The sequence below is a fragment of the Callorhinus ursinus genome, unplaced genomic scaffold (assembly GCF_003265705.2).
Source record: "Callorhinus ursinus isolate GAN/ISIS: 27379988/994484 unplaced genomic scaffold, GSC_fseal_2.0 scaffold15, whole genome shotgun sequence".
NCBI classification, from domain to species: domain Eukaryota; kingdom Metazoa; phylum Chordata; class Mammalia; order Carnivora; family Otariidae; genus Callorhinus; species Callorhinus ursinus.
The window spans coordinates 46,357,295-46,363,294 of record NW_027397077.1 but is presented as its reverse complement, the minus strand read 5'-3'; the positions used below and the strand labels follow the sequence as shown (position 1 = coordinate 46,363,294).

The window sequence follows — 6,000 nt, the reverse complement described above, 5'->3', positions numbered from 1 at the left end:
GGGTTCCCTGCCCTCACCAGCAAAGGAGATGCCCCTTCCCTATGGACAGAGAAGAACACGATATGGGGGAGGGGAGCTGGAGGCTGCAGGAAGGCAGGGCCTCCGAAGGGGAGGAGTCAGGAGCCCGGCATCACTCTGCGCCTCTTCCCTCACTGGGAAATGGGAGCAGCTCCTCTGATCCTGACAGATTGCCCGCTGCTTTACTGCTGGCTAAGTCTAATTCCCACCACACCCTGTGAAGCAGGAACTGAGAGGTACAGATGAGGAAACTGGGTTCAGAGAGGTGAAATGATGCCCAGTTTACACAGCAGGTGTGTGGAGAAGTGGAGAGTCCATCCAGAACCCATGCTTTCCACTGTTCTGCTGTGCTCCCTGGGCTGGCAGCTTCCAGTCCTAGAAGAGCCTGCAGGTCGGGTCCCGGGGCGTGCTGGTGGTGCAGCCTAGCACCTCACATTCCTCAGCACATTCCCTCAGAGACATGCTCACAAAGTGGCATGACAAGCTTACACCTCCAGGTGGTAGGGCAGCAGGGACTAGCACAGCATGAGACCCTTGTGTTAGAATTGACAGCTGGGACCCCCCTTCTCCGGGAGGACCCTCAGCTTCTCCATCTGTGCTTCTTCACTGCCTCCCTGGCCATTGGTCGTTGGTCCAGGTGCAGAGAGCTGGGGTGGCCATTCAATCATTTCTAATGTCAGGAATCTTGAGCAGCAGGAGACATTGGGACCTGTATGAGGAGACGCTGAAGATAATGTTCAGAAAGAAGCAAAGACCAAAAAAAAATGCCCCCAAAATGTGTATGATTGGGGTTAGAATGTGGAAAAATTGAAAGCTCAAATAACAATAGCTTAAAAGAGATGGAACTAATTTCTCTGTCAGGTACATTGTCCCAGGCTGGGATGGCAGCTGGGATGCTGGCTCCTTCTCCCTGGTACTCACGCTTTTCACATGCCTTCCACCCCCTAGCACAAGCTCCAGCCATTGCATTCACATTCTGGCCACCTGGAAACAGCGTGGGGAGTTTTACTGACCCACTCACTCCCCAGTGAACCTGCTAAAACTTATAAAACAGAACAAGATACTCTAAAGGCTCTGGAAATGGTCATAATGGCAAACAGCAAATAAAGAAACATTTATGCAAAGAAATCTATGAAAATTTCGTAAGAAAAGTGAAAGTGCACGGTACCGCTCCACCATCCCACATGAGTGAGGCAGAGACTCCACTCCAGACATCTATAGCTGAGAACACGGTGCTTCCTGTCCCCCGGCTCCTATTCAGAGGGCTTTCTTGTCAGGAGGAGCTGAACTTCAACAATTCTCATCCTGTCCCCAGCTGCCTGTTGCTGAGACTTAGTCCCAACTGACTATGGTCAAGTGGTGGGTGTTCCCTTCTTCCATTCCACCCCTAAAAATTAAACAATAGCAATAACAAACCCTGGAGTATGGAGGTGAGCGATACAATGTATTATCTAAAATGTCCAATTTCCAGCCATAGAGATGATAGATAGATAGATGATAGATAGATAGATAGATAGATAGATAGATAGATAGATAGATGGCAAAGAAATAAGAAAGTATGACCCCTACACCAGTAAAAAAAGCAAACAATCCAAATTGCCTGTGAGAGTGACCAGATGTCAGATCTAATAGAAGAAGACTTCAAAGTAGCCATTAGAACTATATTCATAGAACTATGGGGAAGCATAATTAAAGAAGTAAAGGAAAGTATGCTGCCAATGCTGCATCAAACAGATAATATCAATAAAGAGATAGAAATTATTTTAAAAGACCAAATGGAAGTAATGGAGATGAAAATTAGAATAACTGAAACTTAAAACTCACTAAAAGGGTTCAAAGTAAATGGGAACTGGCCGAATAAAGAATTAACAAACTTGAAGATACATCAATAGAGATTACGCAAGAACAGAGACCAAAAAAAGAATGAAGAAAAATGAAGTCTTAAAGAAATGTGGCACACCATCAACTGCATCAATATAAACATAATGGCATTGCCAGAATACGAGAGAGAGAAAGGGACAGAAAAAATAGTTGAAGAAATAATGGCAGAAACTTCCCGAATTCATTGAAAACCAGTAATGTACACATCCAGGAAGCTCAATGAACTACAAATAGGATAACGGCAAAAACATACACCATAGTAAAAATGCAGAAAGTCAAAGACAAGAAATCTTCAAAGCATCAAGAGAAAAAGAACTTTGTCACGCACAAAGGAACTTCAATAAAATTAAAAGTTGACTTCCGAACAAAAACTATGGAGGCAGAGGCAAGAGAATAATATATCCAAAGTGCTTGAAGAAAAAACTGCCCACCAAGAAATCTGTCCAGCCAAGCTATCTTTCTAAAATGCAGGTGACTTTTCAAGATGAACAAAAAGCAAGAGAATTTGTTGTTATTAGACCTGATTGACAAGAACTACTAAAGAAAGTTCTATAGTGTGAAAGCAAATAACCCCAGATAATAATTTAAATACACACACACACACAAACACATTAATAAAAGTAATTATGTAATTATAAAAATTAGTATACATTTTTTCATAACTGATTTTAAAAGCAATTGTATAAAATAATATGTATATAATATAATATCGGGTCTTTGACATAGAGAAATGTAATAATATCATGTGTAATATATGCATCAATAACAGCAAGTCTAACCCTGAGCCTGACCCTAACCCTAACTTTAAATTACTTTAAATGTATATGGATTAAACACAGAGTGGCAGAATGAATTAAAAACAGGATCTTACAATCTAAAAAAGTAAAACCCATAAAACCAGAGAGTTAAACAATGACTGTCAAGGACGGGAGGATAGGGGGAAAGGGGAGACGTTGGTCAAAGGGTACAAACTTTCAGTTATACGATGATTAAGTTTATGGTGACCATAGTTAATAATACTGTACTGAATACTGGCAATCTGCTAAGAAAGTAGATTTTAAGTGTTCTTGACACACACACACACACACACACACACACACACACACACATAAATGGTAACTGGGAGGTAACTTGATTGTGATAATTATTTCACAATATATGTATATTAAATCATCACATTGTACACTTTTTAAAAATCACATTGTACAAGCTAAATATTTACAATTTTTGTTTGTCAGTCATATCTCAATGAAGCTCCGGGGGAAAAGAAGAAGAAATATAAAATATTAAATGTTCTATTAAACTATTAGAGAAATCGAAAGTATAAGTAAAAATCTTTCACAAAGTACATTTGAGACCGAGATGGCTTCGCCAATAATTTTTACCAGAAATTTAAATCCAGAGATGAGGGGAAAAAAGGAACACTTCACAACCTGTTTTATGAGGAGAATATGATTGATATCAAAACCCCAAAAGACATAATAAGAAAGGAAATATCACTTATGAAAATAAATGGAAGGACACCTGGGTGGCTCAGTCAGTTAAGTGTCTGCCTTCAGCTCAGGTCATGATCCCCTGGGATCGAGTCCCGCATCGGGCTCCCTGCTCAATGGGGAGCCTGCTTCTCCCTCTGCCAGCCGACGCCCCTCCCCCGCACTCTCTCTCTCTCTCTCTCTCTCTCTCTCTCAAAAATAAATAAATAAAATGTTTTAAAAAGGAAAATAAATGGAAAAAATCCTGACTCAAACATTAGCCAATCAAATCCAGTGACATATCAATCACAGCAACTCAAATTTATTCCAAAATTTGTAGGTTGGTTTAACATCTAGAAGTCACCATATTAACAGAATAGAGTAGAAAAAGCATATAATTATCTCCAAAGATGAAGAAAAATTGATTACATTTAACATACATTCGTTAATTTTTAAATCTTATCAAGGTAGGAATAGAATGAAACTTTCATATTCTGTAAAGGAAATATATAGAAACATATAGCAAGCATCATATTTAATGATGAAATATTGAACTCTTTCCCCTTTGAGATCAGGAATCAGTCAGTGGGACTCACTATCACCACTTCTACTTGGCATTTTATCAGAGATTCTAACCAGTGCAGCAAGGCAAGGAAAAGAAAGGGAATAGAAAAGAACTAAAACTGGAATTGCATTAATACAACATTAATATATAAAAATCTACTGAATTTCTACAGATACTAACAAACTGAAATAACTTTTTTAAAGAAGCCACTATGTTAGCATCAATAAATATCAAATACTTACAAATAAAATTAAAGAAAACCTAAATAAATGAAGATATATAAGCATATTCATGGATTGTAAAATTCAATATTGTAAAACTGTAAATTCTTTCTTTTTTTAAGATTTTATTTATTTATTTGAGAGAGAGAAAGAGAAAGCACAAGCAGGGGGGAGAGGTGGAGAGAGAGGGTGAAGCAGGCTCCCCACCGAGCTCGGGCTCCCCGCTCTGCGGGAAGCCTGCTTCTCCCACCCCCCCTGCTTGTGTTCCCTCTCTCGCTGTGTCTCTCTCTGTCAAACAAATAAAAAAAAATCTTTTAAAAAAAAGAAAAAGAAGAACAAAGTAGGAGAACTTGTTCTACCAGTTATCAGGAAGTTATAAAGCTGCATTGCTTAAGACAACACAGTTCTGTGCAAGGTTACATAATCAAATAGACCCACGAAGGAGAAGAGACTCCAGAAACATAATCAGAAGCTCAATTTATTGTTTTAAAACAGTAACAGCTCAGAATGGGGTGTGGGGAATTATTTTTAATAAATATAAATAAATTTGTTGGTTATCCATGGTTTTCCATGAGGAAAATATTAAACTGATCCCTGCCTCCCACCATATATAAGAAAATCAGGTCAGGTGGAATTGTAGATCTAAATATGAAAGGTAAAATGATAAAGTTCTGGAAGATCATATAAAGAGAATATGTAATCTCAGGGTCAAAAAAAAATCTTTTTTCAATAAGATTCAAGAAAACCTAACCTTAAAGAGGAACACTGACATATTGGAATGCATGGAATACATGTTATATATGTGAATATATATTTTTGTATATTATACATATTATATGAATGGTATTTATATTGTGTATAAAAATACATAGGTAGAATACATATTGGAATATATTAAGATATATTGACTTAATATATTAAGTTAAAATGTCTAGAATAAGAAATTCTAGACATCAAAGACACCCTTTAAAAAGTTGAAAGGCAAGCTACAGAATGGAAGAAGGTATTGGTGACATCTAACGGATAAAGGCTCACATCCAGAATAGGAAAAGTACTCCCACATTTCAATAAGAAAGACAGAAAACTCAAAAGAAAAATGGGCAAGAAATTTGAACAAGGGCTTCACAAAAGAGAATATCCAGAAGATCTACAAACACATGAAAAGATGCTCAGCTCAGTGGTAATTATGGAAATGCAAATTCAAACCACAATGAGATAGATACTTTTACACATCCATGAGAATAGGTTAGAATTTAAAGCTCTGGCAAAATTAGGTGTTGGCATGATGTGGAATAATACTAATTCTCACGTCCTGCTGGCAAAACTGTGAATGGACACAACTCTTGGAATCCAGTTTAGCATTATCTACTAAAGTCGAAGACAAGCATAGTGTGTGACCCAGCAATTCCACTCCAAATTTGTTCCCAAATAGAAATGCATGCATATGTACAAAAGAGTTCACGGCAGCACGTGAAGTGTTCAAGACAGGTGGGAAAATGTTCAGAGCTGCATTGTTCATAATAGCTCCAAACTGGAAATGAGCCACATGTTCATGAGCAAGAAAATGGAAATGTAAGCTAAAGGGCATTTACAAAGAAATACAACACAGCAAGAAAAATGAACACGCAGCTCTACAACAGCATGGATGAATATCACAAACAATGCTAAATGGAAGATGCCAAACAAGAAGGACACAAACTGCATGATTCCATTTATATTTTTTTAAACAAATTTTTTTAAAGATTTTTTTTATTTATTTATTTGAGACAGAGAGAATGAGAGAGAGAGAGAGCACATGAGAGGGGGGAGGATCAGAGGGAGAAGCAGACTCTCTGCCGAGCAG

General features: G+C 38.0%; 1 long non-coding RNA gene across 1 annotated transcript in view; it reads right to left on the bottom strand.

Moving 5' to 3' along the window:
- Window positions 1–54: 54 nt before the first annotated feature.
- Window positions 55–6,000, bottom strand: part of LOC141374257 (uncharacterized) — a 28,437-nt gene continuing 22,491 nt past the window's right edge. The window contains exon 3 of the long non-coding RNA XR_012381000.1: window positions 55–727. This is a non-coding gene — a long non-coding RNA (uncharacterized lncRNA). The remainder of the gene's footprint in view (window positions 728–6,000) is intronic.